This window comes from Bos javanicus, chromosome 19 (assembly GCF_032452875.1).
Source record: "Bos javanicus breed banteng chromosome 19, ARS-OSU_banteng_1.0, whole genome shotgun sequence".
In the NCBI taxonomy this organism is placed as follows: Eukaryota; Metazoa; Chordata; class Mammalia; order Artiodactyla; family Bovidae; genus Bos; species Bos javanicus.
This window is the reverse complement of record NC_083886.1, coordinates 52,581,117-52,602,800: the sequence shown is the minus strand read 5'-3', so window position 1 is coordinate 52,602,800 and position 21,684 is coordinate 52,581,117. Positions and strand designations below refer to the sequence as shown.

Genomic DNA, 21,684 nt, shown 5'->3' with positions numbered 1-21,684 from the left:
TGTTCCAGGACAGGTGGAAGCTACCCTGGGGCCCCTGCTGCCCAGTTGAGAAAGAACAGATGTGCCCCAGGCAGTTCAGACATCAGTGCCTCTGACCCCGTGCCATGAAGCAAGGAGACTTATGGAGCATTTCAAGCAGATAAAAAAATAAGTCATGGTTATGGTTGCATAGCTCTGTAACCCGAAAATTACTGAATTACAACAAAGCTGTTACTTAAACAACAAACCACCCACATGCCCACCCACCCGAGCCTCAGCAGTGAGTTTTCACCAGGCCTGTGTTCTCCAAGCCCTACAGACCCTTTCCCACCACTGGATTATTTGGAAGCAAATCCCAGATGTCCTGTCATTTATAGATAAATACTTAACAAGCCTCTGAAAATGGTCTTTTAAAAGTTCTAACATAACTGCAATAATAATTCATTGTACATAAAATGGCCCATGTTACCATCATCAAATTTCCTGGGTTACCACGTGCATGTCATTAAGTAGTTCGTTTTGTTTGAATCAAGTCCGGCTGAGATCTACTCACATCTCTATGGCGCATGTCCCCTCCTCGTCCTCTCCGCGAGATAAGCTGGGTCCTGCATCCAGTTGCTTCTCCCGTCCAATTTGGCCCCTTTGTGAATTTCCTAAAACTGGCAGAGAGACCTGGATTAGAGTCACATTTTTGGGTGACGGTGCTGGGTGTAGAGTGCAGTTTCTGCTGCAGTGTTTGAGCACGAAGCAGCCATGGGTCTGGAAGAACACGTGGCTGTGGGCCAGACTTCCTGAGCCCCAGGCAGGCAGGCAGGCATGGAGCACCCAGAGCCTCACAGAAAGCCCAGTCTGGTGCCCCGGCACCCAGGCTGGAGTCCCACTGAGGTGGTTGGAACCCAGAGCCCAGGAAGTAAAGCAGGAGGGGTGGGTGCACATGACTCTGGTCACGGAGCAGGCTGCCACTTCTCTCAGACCCCTGGCAAGTTGAAAACAGCAAATCTCAGAAATGTTGGCCACACAGGGCCACATTCTCTGCCCTTAAAGCTGCTTTGATTTGAAGCATTGGGATCCTCTTTACTTGCCTGCAAGAGTGCCCAGGCAGCCTGGGAAGATGGCATTTCACCAGCCTCCTCCCAGCCCAGCCAGCTTACATGGCGCTTCCTGGACCAGTGTCAGGGGACGAAGGGCCCCATGTGGTTTGGGGAGGGTACTGCAGGGCGGGGTGCAAAGGGTAGTGAAGGGTTGCAGTGTTTACTGGTGGGCCGCGGGGGAGGGCTTCAGGCACAGTACCTGCCCTCCTGCCCTGCAGGGGCCCAGCTTCCTGGATGGGGGCAAGAGGGGAAAAACGAGGCAGGCAGGGGGCAAGTCAGAGCTGAGGAGGCCCTTCCCCAGGGAGTTCTCCACCTGTGTTGGCTCAGAACCAGCCTGAGAAGGCGAGCAAAATAGAGGAGCAGCCCCACCTGTGGGTCACCTGATTCCGGGTAAGGAAGTGATGGATTTCACGCTGGCAGGGAAGCAAGCTCAGCATTTCATGATTCAATCTCCACCTTTCTTCCTTAAAGACAATAGTTCACAACAAGTTACACAACAGGAGTCCATTGTCAAGAAGTTTGAGCAAGGATGCCAAGACCAAGCAGCAGGGAAAGACGCCTTTTCAACAACGACACCCACACGAAGAGTGAGCGTGGGAGCGTGCCTGCCACACACAGGCAGACGTTCCTCAAAACGGACCACAGAGCTGGAGCTATAAAATGTGTAGATATGAACGAAGACCACGCAAAATGAGAACAAGCGGAGCTGTGTGCTCGGTCGGCTTGCTCTAGCGGGAGGCAGCCCCCTCACTTGCATGCTGGCCGAACCTCAAAGACAGGCAGAGGAGGGGGTGGCTTCATCACGAGACGGGGGCTCAGGTGCACCCCAAGTGGGAGCTGTGGGCTTGGGGAAGCTGTAGGGGGCCGACTGGAGGTGCTGCAACCCCTGTGGTTCGTTAGGGGAGCGTACTTGGCTTTCTCTGGTTGGTGCTGAGTTGGAAGTGGAGGCAGAAATTAGGGAAGCTGGCAGTTATTGGCCAAGTTTGGGCCTATTGCTACAGGGGCTTAGAAACACTTGGCCACGAAAAACTTGCACAGGAATCTTCAGAGCAGCATTTTACTCATTACAACAAAAAGGTGGAAACAACCCAAGTGGCCATCACCTGATGAGCAGATAAGTCAAATGTGGTCTATTTGTATAATGCAATACTATTTGGCCGTAAAACGGAGTGAAACACTGCCCTGCTACAACAGAGATGAAACCTGAAAACACGCTGAGTGGAAGAAGTCAGTCGCTAAAGACAACGTATTATGTGATTCTGGCTACAGTCCATGGGGTCACAGAGAGTCAGATGCCACTGAGCGAATATCACTTTCACTTTTTCATTTGTATGAAGGGTTTAGAACAGGCCGATCCAGAGACAGGAGGTATTGGGTTGGCAAAAAAGTTCATTCAGGTTTTCCTGCATGATCTTATGGGAAAACCAGAATGAACTTCCTGGCCAACCCAATAGATGAGTGGTTGCTAGGAGCTGGGGTGGGGTGGGGTGGGGAAATTAGGAGTGACTACAGATGGAGACAGATTTCTTTCTGGAGTTATGGAAATGTTTCAGATGTAGGAATATAGGATGATTGCACAATTCTATGAATAATACTAAAATTCATTGACTTGTACACTTTATCTTTTAAAATATTTATTTAGCTGCACTGGGTCTTAATTTTGGCACGTGGGATCTAGTTCCCTGAACAGAGATCGAACCTGCACACCCCTGCATTGGGAGCACGGAGTCTTAGCCACTGACCACCAAGGAAGTCCCCTGAATTGTACACTTTTAATGGAGGGATTGTATGGTATGTGGTGACTAAAATTTTCTCTCCTTGACTAAACTCTAGCCAGGCTTGTCTCAAAGCCTGCTTCTGCATCAGGCCTAGAAAGACTCGGTTTCTGACAGCTCAAACTGCATCCCTGGGGCAACCCCAGCCCCATTTAGAGCGCCCACCTGAGGCTGGACATCTCGGGCCTCTGTGAGAACCCAGAGGCTCATTCCGGACAAGTGCTGTTAAGCAACCAGATGGGGTCTCCCAGCCTCCTGCCTGCTTTATAACTGTCTGCTGCCTGACTCCACTGCCTGAGCTCTCAGCTGTCCCGATTCCCATATTCTCACTTTAAAATGCCAGTCACCTCCGCACAAGTTGAAATTGAGTTCAGTTCATGCTGGAATTGCCCCACTGGGAGTATAGTGCTGATTAGAACCTGTCCTTTGCACTTCGGCGTCTGGCTGTGTTGATCTCTGTGGTCTCTGGACTGTGTCTCAGTGAGGCTCTCTAGTGCTCCATCCAGCAGGCTCCATCCCTAGGTCAGGAAGATCCCCTGGAGGAGGGCATACATGGAAATGCCAGTCTCCCAGTATTCTTGCCTGAAGAATCCCATGGACAGAGGAGCCTGATGGGCTACAGTCCATGGGGTCGCAAAGAGTCAGACAACTGAAGTGACTTAGCATGCACGCACACAAGGAACATATTAAATGAGGAATGCCGTGTGGTGCCCATAGAGGCAGCAGCAGAGAGCCTCACTGATGTGATGGACGCTGGGGACTCTGGGGACAGGAGGGCATCTTTGTGATGTACACACTCCTAAGTACCTATCCTGCTCCAGCCCTGTTGATCCAGCCCTTGGTGGAATTCTGGATCCTGGAACGAGGCTGCTGGCATTGGGGGCAGCTGAAGATGAGGTGCAAATCTTGCAATCAGCCCAGAGGAGCACAGAGGGCCGGACGGGGCAGGTAGGAGTGGTGGCCTGGGAAGGGAGCTGACCTCCACCAGCTGACCCAGGGACAAGGCTGGGCTGTCCACGTCTCCCCTGCCTCACTCCCTTGTTACTGAAACTGGTCATTCTGCGTGTTTATAAATAGTTGTTTCAAGTAACCCATGCACCACAATACAAATTCGCACACCCAGCAGGGTTTCCAGGGGATGGATTACTTCCTTCCCGCCAACCCCGGGCCCTGACCCCTTCCCAGAAGAACAACCACGGCCACTAGGTCTTGGGTATTTTCCCCAGTTTGCTTGAATTTAACAGAAAAAAAAAAAAAGAAAAACAGAAGTGAGGGGGAGGAAATGCCAGTCTTCAGAAAGTATTTATTTTCCACCAGAGATACTAGTTCCCCAAAGAGGATAGAAACACCAGAAAGTGGGGTCACGCGGTTTTGCTCCCTTCGTACTCCCCTCCTTGTGACACCACCCACTCCCCACCTCCTAATTGCTGACAAGCTGGAGGCACCGGAAGGCACCCAACACAGCACCCAGGGGCCCACTACCACCTCTGGGAGGCCAGTCTGAGCTCGGCTCCCACAGCTGCCCTCCCATCCCCAGGGGTCAGGCAGCAGCCTGGGGGGTGGAGGGGGGCGGTGTGTGTACAGCTTGTCCTCATGGCCACATTGCCGTCCTACTGGTGCTACAAGCCGGGACTCTGTCCTGAGAGCTCAGACCCATGCTCTGTGGCCAGCAGGACCCCTTCTCAGCTGAAGGGAGTGGGACCTGCCCTCTCCTTCCCCGCACCTGTGACCTGCACCTCTTACCCTCTCCCATCTTCCCCGCACCTGTGACCCTCGAGGATGCCTATCCTGTTGGGTCCCCTCCTCACAGCCACACTGTAAGGGGAAGAAGAACCTTGTATTCTATGACAAGTTAATCGCTAAAGGAATGTGGCCTATAAGCTCAAATTATATGCATTGGTCCAGCTCTGGGAACTCCACCTCCCAGGTAATGAGCATTAAGCTAAAGTACCTTTGCTTAGCTCACAAGAAATATCCTGACCAGGCCCACCTGAAATGACGGCAGGGAGAAAGAAATGAACACACCCCCTCCAGAGGCTGATGGGAACCGGGAAATGTTTGACTTTAACTCCCTTCCCATTTAATATAAAAGAAACCTGAATTCTAACTCAGGCAAGATGGCTCTTTGTGGGGAGGGGTGAATGAGCCTACCATCTTGGCGATTTGCTGGCTTTCCAAATAAAGTCATATTCCTTGCCCCAACAATTTGTCTCTTGATTATTGGCCTGTCAGGAGGCCAGTAGTACGAGCTTAGACTTGGTAACAACACGATAGTTTTACATCATCGAAGTCTAAACACTCAAGGCTGTGTCTTGTATATTGTCGTACAGAGGGTGTGCCTCCGTTCTGTTTGTAAAAGCTGAGCCCTGGTCTTGATTCTGCTCCAGGACACCCAGGTCCCCTCACCCTCCCTGGGGGCCTGGAGGGCCATCCAGTGTCCAGGACCGAGAGGGGCTGTCCTGGCCTGAGAGGGGCTGTCCTGGCCTCCTGGAGGAGGCTGTTGAAGGCCCTGCCCTCTCCCTGGCCTCTCTAGCAATCTTCTTGCTTGTCTGGACTGCCAGGGTTTCTTTTGTGGGTGGTCTTTCCCAGAAAGGCTGGGTAGGGTTGGAGGTCTGGGGTCTGCTCATCACTCTGGAGCCTGAACCACAGCTTAACTTCTGTAAGCTTCCAGATGCCATCTCCCCTGTAAACGCTGACCTGATTCCCCACCCTCTCTGGGTGACAGCCTCGTTTTGGGTTGAAGCCTAAATAGTTCTTTGGCCCTGAACGTCAGAAACAACCAGGATCTATTTGTCTCAGGGTCAGCTTGGCAAAGTTCCCGGAGCCAGGCGTGCCCTTGGTCTGTAATATCGGCTTCCCCACATCCCTGCTTGGCTTCTGCTGTGCCTTTAAGAACATTCTGCCTCAGCTTAGGGTCACCTCTGACCTCTTCTCTGCTCTGTCCGGTGCTTTTAGTCTGTGACCTGCTGCCACACCCCATGCCCTCCAGCCCTTTGTTCCCTCTGCCACCCCTCCTCCCCCATGGGTGTGTCCCCTCCTCTTTGAGAGCAGATGGTTAATTGGAGTGATTCCTCTAATTTTCTCTGATGCCTTTTGCCCCACTGGGTTAACTCTCCCCAGATTGGGTGTTTGGTGTGCCCCACCCAGGCTGCAGACTTTCTTCTTTCCTTTCTTTTTCTGCACCACCCCTCACCTTTCTTTCTTGTTTCCGGCACCCTGTTTGAAGGTCAGTCTGTCCCTTGTCTGGACCCTGCCTTATTTCTGGGCCCCCTGCTCTGATATAGTTCAGTCCCTGGGCTCCTGGGTGGCTGACCTCCCTCCATCCTGGCCCAGGGCCTCCCAGGGGACCTGCCACAAGACAGTGGAGCCAAGGGCAGAGCTACCTGGCTGCCCAGTCCCAGGCTGGTGCCCAGGGTGGGGCGATCCTGGGCAGCCTCGTGAAGCAGGGCTGTGGCCATGGACTCCCCCGCCCCAGAGGCTCAGGGCCTGCGACCAGACACCAACTGCCAGGAACAGAGGCCTCCTTGCCTTCCATGAATCAGTTCCTGCCGGCCAAGGTGTTCCAGCTGCTAGCCCTGGGCCTGCAGTGACACAGCCAAGACCAGGCTCCCATGAAGGACCCAAGGGAGGCCAGTAGCTGACCACGGGGCCTCCCAGTGGCCTCCGTGTGGCTTGGGCCTCTCACAGCACAGCTACTGGGTTCCAGAAGGACCTTCCCAAGAGCCAATGTTCCAGAAGGCCACTTGAGAGGTCTTAACAGTGTCACTGTCGTGTAATTCGTCCTAACGTGATGAACCGTGCACAATCGCAGCACACAATTTTAAAGTTTGTGCAGACAACAACCTTGAAACTGCCACCCCAGGCCAGATTGCAAACATTGCCCCCAAATCCTCCTCTGGCCCCTCTTTGCCCTCCCCATCCTCAAACAATCACTGACAGGTTGTAGATGTCTAGAGATTTATTTCATGGATTTCTTATGGACTTCTATATTCTATACTCCCATATAATGAAAACACATAACATGCTCTCTTTTTGTCAGATTTCCTTGCTCAGCATAAGAACTCTGAGATTCATATAAGTTGCTCAGGACATTTCACACCAGGGACCATGCCACTGCATGGATGAAGAGACCTCAATGTGCTTGTCCACTCACCCACTGATGGACAGTAGGGCTGTCTCCAGTTTTGGGATATTACAAATAAAGCAGCTATGAAAATTTTTGCAGTGTTTGTATGGACACATATGTACTTTCATTCCTCTTGGTAAAAATCACTAAGAAAGTGACAGTTTTCCACAGGGTTGTACCATTTTCACCACCAGTAGTAAAGGAATTTCAACTCCCTCCAGCGCTTGGTAGAGTCAGATTATTTTTTTAGCCCTTTTCATATTATGCAGTGGGATCTCATTGTAGTTCTAAATTGCATTTTCCTAATGACTAAATATGTAGACCATCTTTCATGGGCTTACTTATTTGTCATCTATGTATTTTCTTTGGTAAGGTGTCTTTTTCAACCACTTTGACCAATTTTTTTTTAATAATTAAATTGCTTTCTCATTATTGAGTTTTTAAAAACATAACCTCACCAAGCAATTTCAGTTTTCTTTGTGGGAAGATTTTAATTTTATTTTATTTAAGTCTCCACTACCCCCTCCCTTTTTTTTAGCCTCTTGGCATGGAGAATATTAGTTCCCTGATCAGGGATCATAGCCTCTCACCTCAGAAGTGAAAGCACAGAATCCTAACCACTGGACTGCTAAGGAATTCCCAAGGGAAGATTTTAAACTAACAGTTCCATTTTTAAAAGAGACATAGGGCTATTCAGGTTATCTTCTTATTTGGTGAGTTTGGCAATTTGTTTCTCAAGGCATTTGTCAAAGGTATTGACATAGAGTTGTTCATTATATTTCCTTAATATTCTTTTAATCACTAGAGTGATTACTAATCATTCATGTTTTCTAAGTTATGTATTTAAGGCTATAAAGTTTTCCCTCTGAGACTGAATTGGGCTCTATTGCACAAGCTTTACACCAATAGTGTTCTCTCATATTATACGAAATTTTTCATCTGCTCTTGTACTCAAAAGTTAGTTATCTGAAGACTCTCATTTTTAAAAATAAGACAAATCCATAATTATAGCTAGAGACATCACCACCCCTCTCTCAGTAGTTGATAGAAATCTAGATTTCTGATTTTCTAGAAATCTAGAAAGTCAGTTGGGATGTTAAAGGCTTCAATATTATCAGCCAACAGAATCTAACTGGCATTTATCGGACTTTCCACCCACAAGAGCAAGGCACAACATGCAGTTCTAATTGCCGTGTGATCATGGTCACAGCAGCCACCAGGAACCACCTGAATGTACCTTCTGCTGAAATGCCCGGGGAACATATTCCACAGTAGCCAGAAAACAAGCATCAATAGATTTAAAGGACTGAAATCATAGAAGTTGTGTCTCTGATCATGGTGGAATCAAACTAGAAGTCTTCAACAGAAAGATAACAAGAAAATCCAAACACTTGGAAAAAACACATGTCAAAATCATCAGCAGGTCAAAAGAGGACATCTCAAGGGAAGCTACAGAATAAGCTGAACTGAATAAAAATGAAAATACAACATATAAAAATGTGAAAAATGTCTGGTCAGCAACAAACACGGGGTTTAGAGGGAACTCATAGCATTAAATGCTTATATGAGAAAAAACTATATAAGAATAGATCTTTCAAATGAAAAAAAAAAATGTAAGCTTCCACCTTGCTAAGTCGCTTCAGTCGTGTCCGACTCTGTGTGACCCCATAGACAGCAGCCCACCAGGCTCCGCCGTCCCTGGGATTCTCCAGGCAAGAACACTGGAGTGGGTTGCCATTTCCTTCTCCAATGCACGAAAGTGAAAAGTGAAAGCGAAGTCGCTCAGTCATGTCCGACTCTTAGCGACCCCATGGACTGCAGCCCACCAGGCTCCTCCATCCATGGGATTTTCCAGGCAAGAGCACTGGAGTGGGGTGCCATTGCCTTCTTATGAAGTAGAAAAAGAAGAGCAAAAATAAATCGAAAGTAAAAAGAAGGAAATTCTAAAGGCAGAAACCAATTAAGTTGTAAATAGACAAAAAATAGAAAAAATCAATGAAACAGAATGTATTTCTTTGAAAAGATTAATCAAAATGGCAAACTCATAGCAAGACTGATAAAGGGGGACATCACTACAGACCTTGCAGACACGAAAAGGGAGGCAAGGGAATATTACAAACAACCGCAAAGCATAATGTGATGATTGAGATGAACTGGAACAAGTCCTGGAAAAAGTACAAACCACCACAACCTATCCAGTTTAGAATGGACCGTGGGAATAGCCCCATAACTATTATGGACAGTGACTCCATAATCTCCCAAAGGTTTGGGTCTCCCAAAGGAAGACCCAAACAGCCCAGGTGGTTTCATGGAGAATTCTACCAAACATTTAAAGAAAAAATTTACACAATCTCATCCATAAAACAAGAGGAGGAGATACTTCTCAATTTATTTCGTGAAGTTAGTATTGTCCAGATACCATAACCAAACAAAGACAATACAAAATAAGAAAACGGGAGACACACTTCTCTTATGATAGATGCAAAAACCTACAGCTAACATTATATACTTAATAGTGAAAGATTGAATACTTTCCCTGTAAATTAGAATGAGGCAAGGCTGTCCACTCTCACCATCCTTATGCAGTGTAGGATTGGATGGAGTTTCTAGCCAGTGGACAAAGGCAAGAAAATATAAGGCATTCATACATGAGAAGGAAGAAATAAAACTGCCCCTATTTCAGATCATATGACTCTCAATGTAGAAAATCCCAAGAAAACTACCAAAAAAAAAAAAAAAACAAAAAAAACCCCTCCTAGAATTAAATTTTCTTTTTGTGTAAAAAGAGAGTTTGGATTTTTGTAAAGAATGCCATATTCCTAGAAACTAAAACATGCATTCTCCTAAATAACAGCTTCTAAAGAGATAATCACAATGGAAACTGAAAATTTTTGAATTGCCCAACAATGGAAATATGACACGTAGTAAGTTGCAACACTGAATGGAAGCATATAGCCTTAAAAGCATTTATCACAAAACTGAAAGGGTTAAAAAAAGTATCTAAATATTCAATTTAAGCAATTACAAAAGAGCAGAGTAAATCCCAGGGAGCAGAAGCAAGTACCAAAGGTAAGAACAGAAAGGAAAGAAATGGAAATTGACTAACAAAAACTCAGAACTGGTACTTTAGGGGACTTTCTGTGGCCCAGTGGTTAAGACTCAGTGCTCCCAATGTAGGGAGTGCAAGTTCGATCCTTGGTTGGGGAACAAAGATCCCACTGGTCATGCAACATGGCCAAAAGTAAATGAATAAATTAATTAAAAAAACTGGTACTTTAAAAAGACGTGTCATGTCATCACACCACTAACATGTCCAACAAGAACAATGAGAAAAGACATGAATCTGCAATGAAAGAGAAAAACATATAAAAGAAATATTAGATATTGAAATTATTAGCGAATCCTACAAACAACTTGATACCAGTACATTTAAAAGGGAAAAAGAAAGGGGTAACATTCTAGGAAAACACAGAGAGATTGAAATACTGGGACCATGACTACTAGCAGGCTTCCCAGGTGGGGCAGTGGTAAAGAATCCGCCTGCCAATGAAGAGGAGGCAAGAGACGCAGGTTCAATCCCTGGGTGGGGAAGATCCCCAGAGGAACAAATGGCAACCAACCCACTCTCGTATTCTTGCCTGGGAAATTCCATGGACAGAGGAGCCTGGAAGGCCACAGTCTAGAGGGTCGCAAGGAGTCAGACACGACTGAGAATGCACACACACACACACACACACACACAGCCACTAGATATGCCAACAGAACTCAGCCAGCCCCAAACGGCCAGGACTTGGCCAATACCGGCCAGCTTCCCTAATTTCTGCCTCCACTTCCGGCTCAGGACCAACCAGAGAAAGTCAAGCACACTGCTGTAACCAACCAGATGGGTTGCAGCACCTCCAGTCGGCTGCCCACAGCTTCCCCAAGCCCATAGCCCCCTCTTGGAGTGCACCTGAGCTCCCCTTTCACGATGGAGCTGCCCCCTCCTCTGTCTGCCTTGAATCTCTCCAGCATGCAAGTGAGGGGGCTACTTCCCTATCAGAGCAAGGTGAGCACATAGCCTCTCTTGTTCTGATTTACATGGTCTTTGGTTACTGCCACAATGTTTGACCAAAACTCACACACAAGCACACCAGATATGGCTCATTTCACAGGTGAATTTTTACTGTGATCGTGGAGCAGAAAACTCCCTATCTTAACAATTTTAGAGACTTCCTGGCTGTCCAGTGGTTAAGACTCTCAACTTTGAGGGGGAATGAAGAGAGAGAATGGGTTTGACCTCAGATCGGGGAGGACCCCTCATGCTACATGGCACAGCCAAAAATAAGTTTAAAAAAAAATCAGGGAAGGCTAGCATGATCTCAACTCCAAAACGAAAGTTAAAAGACCAATCTAATTCCTGATGGTGAATGCAGAAAACCCAAAGAAACTTTTAATAAATTGAAGTCAACTATATAACAAAAAATGTTAGACCTCTGACCATGTTGGGTTTACAGTGGGTTTTCAATGTCAGGAAACTGATGTATGTACTTTCCATTACAGGTTAAAGGAAAACAAAATCCACGATCATCTTAACAGATGCAGAAGGAGGACTTGAAACAATTGAAAACTCATTTGTGATTTTTTAAAAATCGTCTAGCAACCTAGGAGTAGAAGAACAACTTGTTGATCTGATAAAGGGCATTGCCATAAAAAGATACAGTAAAATTAAAGACCACAAATTATGGGAGGAAAGACAGACATTTGATCATACAACAATTTTTGGAATTATGCATGACAAAACATTCTATAAAGAAATACATACAAACATGCACAAACAGATCAGAGAAAACATTTGCAAAGTATATGGTAAAAAGTTCCTAATATACTAATTGCTCTTACAAATCACTAAGAAAAAAATCCACCTGATAGAAAATGCGCTAAGATTGCAAAACTTTTCTGGGCCGTAGACCCTGCACTGGGCTTCCCCCATGGCTCAGCAGTAAAGAATCTGCTTACAATTCAAGAGACACAGGTTCGATCCCTGAGTTGGGAAGAGCCCCTGGAGGAGGGCACAGCAGTCCACTCAAGTATTCTTGCCTGGAGAATCCCCGTGGACAGAGGAGCTTGGTGGGCTCCATAAGGTCACAAAGAATTGGACACGATTGAAGTGACTGAGCACACACACATGCAGACCCTGCGTTAATCAGGAATCGTTTGATTACGTAGTACAGAAACCCAGTTCAAACGGATTTCTGCATGGGGGAATGTATTGACTCACCTGGACATAAGGCATGACTTAATCCGGATGTGTCATCCATCTCTCTTCCTGTTTCAGTCTGACTTTCCTCCACATGGCTTCATTCCTGGGCAGTCTCTTCTGAAATCCTGGCCACATTGTGCCAGCTCACCGTCTCCATGGAGAAAACGAGAGCAGACCTGGGTGACTTCTCATTGCCCCCACCTGAGCCATTTGCCTCTGTGAACCAACTTCAGCTGCCAAGGACAGACTGGCTGGCCAATATGGGTTTCTAACCTCCCCTAGACTAAGAGTGGGGAGAGAGACCCCAAAAGGAAACCAAAATACTCTTACCAGAAAAGAGCCGAGGGCTGCAGAAAGTTATGCAGGCAAAAGGGAGCTCAGCCCATCCCAATCCTATTTAGAAATTAAAACAGGTCTGGATGGCCTTTTGCTCAAAGAATTTCTTCTTCTACCGAATAATTTGAAACATCTATTGTGTGCTTTTCTTTTCCATGAAAAAAAAAAAAAATTGTATTAGGTTTTGTAATCCAGTACCACAATCTATTATGTACTTTAAAACATAGAGTACTTGCCCTTCTGGTGCCTCCAGACGTGGATTCTAATTAACTAATTGCATAAACGCCATGGAAGCAAAGTAGGAAAGGACTTCTGGGAGCCTGCCTGTGTTTCTGGGAGGAATTCTGGGAGGACAGAAGAAAAGCAGGAGGGAGGCAGGAGAGCTCCATGTGGAGAACCTGGTGCTTGCCAAACCCCTGCAGTGGGCGGGAGCCTGGGGGCTGAGTCCAGGATGGAAGCCAGCGGGTGGAGGGTGGAGGGCAGAAGGTGGGCCAGCAGGGCCTGGGCTATGAGGTCAGACACTGTCAGAGGGCCTTGATCAGGGCTGTGACTGGGTCAGGCGTGGGTATTGAAGGATTCTCAGGGCTGGCAGTTCATCAATTGAATATAGAGTTACCATGGTTGTCACTGTTTAGTTACTAAGAGTTGCTATGAAAGTATTAAGTCACTCAGGCGTGTTCAACTCTCTTGGACGCTATGGACTATAGCCCGCCAGGCTCCTCTGTCCATGGAATTCTCCAGGCAAAAATACTGGAGTGGGTAGCCATTCCCATCTTCCTGACCCAGGGATTGAACCCAAATCTCCCACATTGCAGGCCGATTCTTTACCAGCTGAGCCACCAGGGAAGCCCTATGAGTTATCATGTTACCTAGCAATTCCTCTTCTGGGTTTATTCCCAAGAGAAATGATAACATGTGTCCACATGAAAGGCTGTTAAATGGGTGATCACAGCCGCCTTATCACAGTCTCCAGAAGTCCATCTGTGTATGAAGCGATAAACAAATCGTGGTCCATCCATTCAATAGGTGGACCTATCCAGCTTTTAAAGGGAATGAAACCCTCACTCCTGTTAAAACACAGCTACACCCTGAAGACATTCAGTTCAATTCAGTTCAATCACTCAGTCGTGTCCGACCATTTGTGACCCCATGAATCACAGCACACCAGACCTCCCTGTCCATCACCAACTCCTAGAGTTCACTCAGACTCACATCCATCGAGTCGGTGATGCCATCCAGCCATCTCATATTCTGTCATCCCCTTCTCCTCCTGCCCTCAATCCCTCCCAGCATCAGGGTCTTTTCCAATGAGTCATCTCTTCACATGAGGTGGCCAAAGTACTGGAGTTTCAGCCTAAGCATCAGTTCTTTCAGTGAACACCCAGGAGGACTGATCTCCTTTAGGATGGACTGGTTGGATCTCCTTGCAGTCCAAGGGACTCTCAAGAGTCTTCTCCAACACCACAGTTCAAAAGCATCAATTCTTTGGCGCTCAGCTTTCTTCACAGTCCAACTCTCACATCCATACATGACCACTGGAAAAACCATAGCCTTGACTAGACGGACCTTTGTTGGCAAAGTGATCTCTCTGCTTTTGAATATGCTATCTAGGTTGGTCATAACTTTCCTTCCAAGGAGTAAGCGTCTTTTAATTTCATGGCTGCGAACACCATCTGCAGTGATTTTTGAGCCCCCCAAAATAAAGTCTGACACTGTTTCCACTGTTTTCCCATCTATTTGACATGAAGTGATGGGACCCGATGCCATGATCTTAGTTTTATGAATGTTGAGCTTTAAGCCAACTTTTTCACTCTCCTCTTTCACTTTCATCAAGAGGCTTTTTAGTTCCTCTTCACTTTCTGCCATTAGGGTGGTGTCATCTGCATATCTGAGGTTATTGATATTTCTCCTGGCAATCTTGATTCCAGCTTGTGCTTCTTCCAGCCCAGCATTTCTCATGATGTAGCTGCATATAAGTTAAATAAGCAGGGTGACAATATACAGCCTTGATGTACTCCTTTTCCTACTTGGAACCAGTCTGTTGTTCCATGTCCAGTTCTAACTGTTGCTTCCTGACCTGCGTATAGGTTTCTCAAGAGGCAGGTCAGGTGGTCTGGTATTCCCATCTCTTTCAGAATTTTCCACAGTTTATTGTGATCCACACAGTCAAGGGCTTTGGCAAACATTAAGCTCAGTGAAAAGAGTCAGACAAACTCATAGAAACAGAGAGTGTATTAGCACTTGCCTAGGGCTGGGAGAAGGCAATGGCACCCAACTTCAGTACTTTTACCTGGAAAATCCCATGGACAGAGGAGCCTGGTAGGCTGTAGTCCATGAGGTTGCTAGACTCGGACACGACTGAGCGACTTCACTTTCACTTTTCACTTTCATGCATTGGAGAAGGAAATGGCAACCCACTCCAGTGTTCTTGCCTGGAGAATCCCAGGGACGGGAAGCCTGGTGGGCTGCTGTCTATGGGGTCGCACAGAGTCGGACACGACTGAAGCGACGCAGCAGCAGCAGCAGCAGCAGGGCTGGGAGGGATGGAGGGCTGAGGGATGGGGGCTAGAAGCCAGGAGGTTTCCTTTTGAAGTGATGAAGTGTTCTAAAAATTAACTGTGGTGACAGCTGCATGGCTGTGAACACACTAAAAACCACTGAACTGTGCGCTTCAGATGAGTGAATTATATGGTATGTGAATTACGTCTCAACAAAGCTGTTAAAAGAAAACAGGGACTTCCCTGATGGTCCAATGGTTAAGACTCTGCCTTCCAATGCAGGGCGCACGGCTTCCACCCTTGGTCCAGGAAGATCCCACAGGCCACGAAGCAACTAAATCCATGAGCCCTAAAACCCACACGCCACAATGAAGAGAAGCTCCCACCTGCCGCAGCTAGAGACAGCCCGCGAGCAGCAACGAAGACCCAGTGCAGCCAAAAATAAAGAATGATTTACTAAAACTAAAAAAGGACAGTCCTCACAGGTGAGTTAAAAATGCAGAGAGAAGCTGGGTGGAGTGGGGGAGCCCCTGGAACAGATGCAGTCCACTGATGACTCGGGCCACAGCCTGGGGGGAGGAGGCCACGACTCTCACAGAAGCAGCATCTTCTCGCCCACAACGTGGCCCCGGGCAGAATGACAGGCAGAATCCGTGAGGCTGGGACAGAAGGAGCCCCCCTACTTTCTCATCCCTCCTGTCATCTGCCCGGTTGCTTTTGTTTTATCAGTCTGATGGGTTTAATTTTTATTGTGAGGTAGTTCAACCAATCTCAAGTATTTTCTGACATAAATTCAATGGAAGTTTCAATCTTGCCTCTTGTTTGTGTGTGTGGAGTATGGTTTATTAAGCTGTGCCTTAGTACAGGTTGCTGGGGCTTGCCCGTGGTGCTTTTAATGGACAAGGCCCTGATGTGCTGCCAACTTTCCTTGAGCAATGATACCAGGAAGTTGACAGCTAAGTGGATGTTGTACACAGCTCCTCGTCTGTCATCTTCACGTCGCCAACAGCCACTGCCAGACACAGCAGCTTCTGCATCTGGAACTTGATCGTGGACTTCACTTCATCAGCTTCGGCCACCATGTTCCCACTGTGGGTCAGCAAGGATGGGAACTTGCCAGCCTTGTTCAGGTCTGGGCCCAGGATTCGTGGGATCTGCTTAATCAGGGAGAGACGCTGAAGCCAGAAAGACATCATACTTCTTGGCCAGCTTCTTGACCAGTTTCTTGCTCTTGTTGAGTTTCTTCAGCACCTTGCTGTCCATGTGGGGGATAGCCAAGCCTTGGCCTTATCACACTGCTGCTGGTCCCCCAGGACACATACTTGGGGTGGGGAGTGGACACCACAAGCAGGGCATTAAGCCTGATAGTGCCTGGGAAGCATTTGCCCTTCTGAGGGTCATAGTTCTTCAGGCTGCCCTGAAGCTCCACCGTCTCCAAACACTTCCAGGGCTTGTGCTGTTCCTGGACAGGACTTCCTGCACTGCCTATAGAGGGTGTCTCAGGAGACTGCTGCTCATGGTTCCTTGAACCCTGAAAACCAGAAAAGAGTTGCCTTTTTTTTAAATTGGTGTATAATTGCTTTACCATGTTGTATTAGTTTCTGCTCTACAATGGACTGAATCAGCTATATGTATACATATATCCCCTCTCTCTTGGACCTCCCTTCCACTGCACCGCCCCCCCATCCCACCTCTCTAGGTCATCACAGAGCACCGAGCTGAGTTCCCCGGGCCATACAGAAGGTTCCCACTACATTTTACACATGGTGGTGTATTTATGGGGCTTCCCTGGTAGCTCAGATGGTAAAGAATCGCCTGCAATGCAGGAGACCCAGCTTCGAACCCTGGGTCGGGAAGATCCCCTGGAGAAGGGAAAGGCACCCACTCCAGATTCTTGCCTGGAGAATTCCATGGACATAGGAGCCTGGCAGGCTACAATCCATGGAGCTGCAAAGAGTTGGAAATGACTAAGCAACTGACACTTTTTCGCTTTCAGTGTATGTATATCAATCCCAATCTCCCAATTCATCCCACCATCCCCAGTTGTTGGACCCCATCTGTGTCCCAGCTAGAAAGTCAGCCCCTTGGGAGGAGGGCTGAGCTCTTTCTCTGGCTGAGTCCTTCCAGCCATGAGATCCGTCGGGATCTGGCTCAGCTGGGCTCCCAGTGGTCTGCTAAGTGAATGAATGAGTGAACAGATGAGTGAGTGGGTGAGGGAGAAAATAGATGGGAGAAGCAGCTGGGCCTGGGTGGGTCCATCCAGCAGGCCGGTTGCCAAACAGAAAGCTGTCCACTCCCCGAGTGGCCGCTGGGTGGCAGCCTGGTGACACTATGGCCAGGAGGGTTCAGAGCTGGAGGTATAGGGAGGCCCAATGACTGGGGGGACTGCTGCCTAGCAGGGGCTAACGGGGCTCCCCTTTGCCAGGCTGCCTTCCAAGATGAAAGGAGGGTGACCAAAGGAAAATTTGGCTGGAATGTTTTCCAGGAACAGCAGTGGTCTAGAAAGTATTAATACAAAACTCCAAAAGGTGAGGGTCTAGATCCCATCAAAGCCACCCGCCCAGGGTAAAACCCAGCGCCTTCAGAGAGAGGGCAGCGGCCTGGCCCAGGTGGGGAGGAGAACTCAGGTTTCGGAACAGGGGCTCCTCCAGACCCTCAGCCTTCCTGGAGCTCAGCCAGCCTTTGGGAGAGGGGATATGACCCAGGTCCACGACCGGACACTCCACCAGCATCACCAGTGCCCCGTGTGGGCTACTGGGCTGACGGGAGAGAGGATTCAGACACGAGAGCCTTACTCCTGGAGGAGGGGGCAGGCAGGAAGGATGGGGGAGGGCAAGCCACGAGGACTCACAGGGTACCGTGATCAAGCCCGGAAGGGCCAGCGGGTGACTGGGTGGAGAGTGCAGAGCCATTCTGTGTGGTCTGAAAGCTGGCTGGGAAAGATACAAGGGGGCAAGACCAGACCCTGTGGCCAGTCTGTCCCGTGGGGAGCATCTGTCTGTTCTGATTGTTGCTGCGGACAGTGGGCGTTCTGCAGCAGGGTCTCGATCCCAGCTGGCCTGGGGGCAGAGTGTGGAAAGAAGGCTCTGGCTGAGAACCCCAGGGACGGGGGAGCCTGGTGGGCTGCCGTCTATGGGGTCGCACAGAGTTGGACACGACTGAAGCGACTTAGCAGCAGCAGCAGCCTTTGGTGAATAATTTTGGGGGTGTGATGGTGGGGTTCCAGTGGAACAAGGGAGGGCTGGGAGGAGAGAGGGCTTCAGAGGAAACCCATTACTGTAGGCCCTGGGGGCACTGGACATGGGGTGCAGTGAAGGGGTGCTGAGAGGGGCTGGTCAAGTTTCCGGTGTGGTCTCCCGCGTCTTTGCATCCTCCCTTCATCCTCCAACCCCCCTCTTCTGCACTGTGGTCGACCAGCTCCTTCCTCACATAAGCTAACTGGGCCCAGCTTTATTTTCCAGACCCTAGGAGGGTGACCAGGAAGCCCAGGACCCCGGTGGGGCTCCCTCTCTTCCAGCAGCCAACACAGAGCTCCCAGTGAGGGGAACTGGAGGACTAGCCACCCTTGCCTGCACTGCCACGCACGGCCACTGCAGGGGCCACACCTGGCAGCAGGGGTCAGCTATCTGGGGACACTCTGCACCCTGGGCAGGGGGGCTCACCTCCCACCACAGGTCCCAGTGTCCAGGCTCAGCCCTGGACCCCATCATCCCTGGAGGTCTGGTCACTGTGGGCTCTACAGGTCACTCCTTCCAGAGGGTCCACCAGGCCCCGGTGAGGGTCAGGGTCAGGCTGGACCCTAAAGCATGTTGTTTTTCCATCCATTTATCCTTCCAGCCAGCTAGTTGAGTTTCCAACAACTCACAACCAGAAACATCTTTCCTGTTTCCCAATATTAGAGTTGGCGGCAGCAGCCGCGGAGACAGGGCCCCAGGGCAGGGGAACATGCCACCACTTCCCCTCTGATGAGGACGCAGGAAGCACGCTCCCTGGGTGGGTGCGTGCAGGACTCAGCGGAGGCTGAGGGAGGAGCTGGCCTGCTGGGCTGCTGCGCTCAGGGCCCCGCTTCATGGCTAGTGCTGGCAGCAGTCATGCCCCAGAATTAAACAAGGGTATGAATTTGCTGTACAGCTCAGGAAACTCAAACAGGGGCTCTGTATCAACCTAGAGCAGCAGGATGAGAAGGGAGATGGGAGGGAGGTTCAAAAGGGAGAGGATATATGTACACCTATGGCCGATTCATGTTGAGGTTTGACAGAAAATAACAACATTCTGTAAAGCAATTATCCTTCAATAAAATAATAAATAAATAAAATTTTTAAAAGATTCAAAAAAAAAAAGGTATGACATGTATAAGCCTCCCTGCATCTTAAGACTTAAAATTTTTTTCATTGTGGTAAAATACAATAAAATATAACAAGTAACATAAAGAGAAAGCCCACTTACAGCAACCGAGACCCAGCAGAGCCAAAAACTAAAATAAATAAATAATAAATATATATATTTTAAAATATGTATTTAAAAATATATATTTCATAGTGATGCTATGAACACGAACGTACACATATCTGTTCAAGCCCCATATTCAGTTCTTTTGGGAATACACCCAGGAGTGGACTTGCTGGATCACATGGTGATTCCATGTCTAACTTTTTAAGGAGTCTGTGTCTTAGGTCTTTAAGAGTCTGGACGCCCCCACCCAAAAGGGAGGCTTCATGGTTCCTTCATGTCTTGGTCTCAGGGTCAACACCCTCATCTGCAGCTCTGGAGATATCTGAGTGGTCTCCTCTGTCCTGGGTCGAGGCTCGGGTCTGGAGTGTCAGGGAAGGGTCACCCACCCTTGACCTTTCTAGGGGATAAAAATGAAGCAATGCCCTCATGGCTGCCCACCCCCACTCCCTGAGGGGGCTCCTCTAACTGCCCCAGGACCCTACCCTGTCATCCACGCCCTCATGAAGTCCTCTCTCCTGAGTGCAGACTCGACTTGCCTCTAATAGAAGGTGACAAAGTGACAGGATGTCCCTTGTGAGATAACATTAAAGACTGGCTGCCATCTTGCTCTGGCCCCGAGGAAGGAGCCACCGTGTCCAGCCAGCACCCAGCAAAGACCTAGGGACGTGACAGCCATGCCATGGGGGCCTGGGAGCTCCCTCCCAGGGCTTCCTTATTGTTCTCCATCAGCTGCAGGTCCTCTTGCAAATACATCCCCCAGCTCTACCCGTTTCCCCAGACTCTGTCGTCCTGTCTCCCACGAGCCATTCCAGCAGCCTCTTAGGACCCAGTCCAGGTGTCCTTGCCAGGATTTGGAAAATGCCCTTATCAGTACCTTCCCCCTCCCTAGGCAAGTTCCACCATTTGCTCCAGATCCTCAATATCCACTTCTCCTTCTCCTGGGTCCTGCTGGCACATGCCTGCCTGGCCACTGCTGCTGCTGCTGCTGCGTCGCTTCAGTCGTGTCCGACTCTGTGCGACCCCATAAACGGCAGCCAACCAGGCTTCCCCTCCCTGGGATTCTCCAGGCAAGAACACTGGAGTGGGTTGCCATTTCCTTCTCCAATGCATGAAAGTGAAAAGTGAAAGTGAAGTTGCTCAGTCGTGTCCGACTCTAGCAACCCCATGAACTGCAGCCTACCAGGCTCCTCCATCCATGGGATTTTCTAGGCAAAAGTACTGGAGTGGGGTGCCATTGCCTTCTCCATGCCTGGCCACAGCTCCCTGGAAAATGCTCCATCTCTGCCCATCATCAGGCCACACAAGACTCGCCCTTCGTGATGGTCAGGGGCTTGGAGGGGAGGCAGGCGGACCTGGTGAAGGACCCCTACCTGGTGACGCCTGTGTGGCCTGGGCAGCCGGAGGCTGGTCTCCTCCAGCCAGGCTTGTGGCCACTTCTGCTGCCAGCAGTTTCGGGAGGTCTGAGTTCCGGGCCTGAGGGTTTCCACTCTGACACCTGATCTGGGTTGCAGGGTCCACCCTCTGCTATGGGTCCTGACATTGGCCCAGGAGACGGTGAAGCACAAACGTCCTTTCCTTTGCGGCCCCACACCTCCCCAGAATCAAGTCTTTGACCCGACTACCTGCAAACCTGCCCTCTGGCTTTAGGGGCTGTGACTCTACGTACTGCATGATGGCTCTGTGAGTGTCTTGGGGCTGCCACAGCGGCTGGACAGACTGGGTGGCTTGAACTAGAGTTTTATCAACTTACAGTCTGCGGGACTTCCCTTGTGGTCCAGTGGCTAAGACTCTGAACTCCGAGTGCAGGGGGCGCGGGTTCAATCCCTGGTCCCCCATGTCACAACCAAGAGTTTGAGTGCCACACTGACGATCACACATGCTGCAATTAAGACCCAGTGCAGCCAAATACATATATATCACAATTCACAGTCTGGAGCCCGGATGCCCAAGACCAGAGTGTACAAGGCTGGCTCCTCCTAAGACCTCTCCTGGGCATGCGGCCCTGCATTCTCCCTGCGTCCTCACACGGGCGTCCCTCTGTGAGTGTCTGTGTTCTAATCTCCTCTTCTTATAAGGATACAGTCAGATTGGGTTAGTGTCCACTCTGAAGGCCTCATTTTACCTTAATTACCTCTGAAAAAGCCCCATCTCTAAACACAGTCTCATCCCAAGGTGCTGGGGGTTC

At 49.1% G+C, this 21,684-nt stretch overlaps 1 pseudogene; it reads right to left on the bottom strand.

Annotated features, from left to right (window-relative positions):
* Positions 1 to 15,434: 15,434 nt before the first annotated feature.
* On the bottom strand, positions 15,435 to 16,965 carry LOC133232753 (large ribosomal subunit protein uL1-like; annotated as a pseudogene).
* Between the last annotated feature and the right edge of the window lie 4,719 nt (positions 16,966 to 21,684).